The following is a 1,731-nucleotide window of genomic DNA, read 5'->3' on the forward strand; positions in this document are numbered from 1 at the left end:
TTAGTGGAGAAGAGAGGGCCGGCCAAGGAGGTGGCGCCCCCTGCCAATCCGAATTGGACAAGGGGTGGGGGTGGCTCCCCCCTTTCCCTCTCCTACTCCTTCTCTCTTCTCCCCTTTTGCTACTCTGGAAAAGGAAAAAAAGGAGAGGGGGGTCCTACTAGGACTAGGGAGTCCTAATAGGACTCCCCACACTTGGCGCGCCCCTAGGGGGCGGCTCCTCGCCTCCCCCTTTATATACGGAGGCGGGGGCACCCCAAGGGCACAACAGACATCTCTTAGCCGTGTGCGGTGCCCCCCTCCATAGTTTACCACCTCGGTCATATCGTCGTAGTGCTTAGGTGAAGCCTTGCGCCGGTAACTTCATCATCACCGTCGCCACGCCGTCGTGCCGATGGAACTCTCCCTCGTCCTCAACTGGATCAAGAGCTCGAGGGACGTCGTCGTGCAGAACATGTGCTGAACACAGAGGTGCCATATGTTCGGTGCTAGGGTCGGTTGAATCGTGAAGATGTTCGACTACATCAACCGCGTTACTAAACGCTTTCGCTTTCGGTCTACGAGGGTACGTAGACACACTCTCCCCTCTCGTTGCTATGCATCTCCTAGATAGATCTTGCGTGATCGTAGGATTTTTTTTGAAATACTGTGTTCCCCAACAGTGGCATCTGAGCCAAGTATATGCGTAGATGTTATATGCACGAGTAGACCACAAAGAGTTGAGGGCGATAATAGTCATACTGCTTACCACCAACGTCTTACTTTGATTCGGTGGTATTGTTGGATGAAGCGGCCTGGACCGACATTACATAATCGTGTTCATGAGACTGGTTCTACCGACGTGCTTCGCACATAGGTGGCTGGCAGGTGTCTGTTTCTCCAACTTTAGTTGAATCGAGTTTGACTACGACCGGTCCTTGTTGAAGGTTAAAACATCACACTTGACGAAAAATCATTGTGGTTTTGATGCGTAGGTAAGAACGGTTCTTGCTAGAAGCCCGTAGCAGCCACGTAAAACTTGCAACAACAAAGTAGAGGATGTCTAACTTGTTTTTGCAGGGCATGTTTGAAGGAAATATGCCCTAGAGGCAATAATAAAGTTGTTATTTATATTTACTTATATCATGATAAATGTTTATTATTCATGCTATAATTGTATTAACCGGAAACTTGGTACACGTGTGGATACATAGACAAAACACAGTGTCCCTATTAAGCCTCTACTAGACTAGCTCGTTAATCAAAGATGGTTAAGTTTCCTAACCATAGACATGTGTTGTCATTTGATGAACGGGATCACATAATTAGGAGAATGATGTGATGGACAATACCCATCCGTTAGCTTAGCATAATGATCATTAAGTTTTATTGCTATTGCTTTCTTCATGGCTTATACATATTCCTTTGACTATAAGATTATGCAACTCCCGAATACCGGAGGAACACCTTGTGTGCTATCAAACGTCACAACGTAATTGGGTGATTATAAAGATGCTCTACAGGTGTCTCCGAAGGTGTTTGTTCAGTTGGCATAGATCGATATTAGGATTTGTCACTCTGAGTATCGGAGAGGTATCTCTGGGCCCTCTCAGTAATGCACATCACTATAAGCCTTGCAAGGAATGTGACTAATGATTTAGTTGTGGGATGATGTATTACGCAACAAGTAAAGATACTTTCTGATAAAGAGATTGAACTAGGTATGATGATACCGATGGTCGAATCTCGGGCAAG

The sequence above is a fragment of the Triticum dicoccoides genome, chromosome 3A (assembly GCF_002162155.2).
Source record: "Triticum dicoccoides isolate Atlit2015 ecotype Zavitan chromosome 3A, WEW_v2.0, whole genome shotgun sequence".
In the NCBI taxonomy this organism is placed as follows: Eukaryota; Viridiplantae; Streptophyta; class Magnoliopsida; order Poales; family Poaceae; genus Triticum; species Triticum dicoccoides.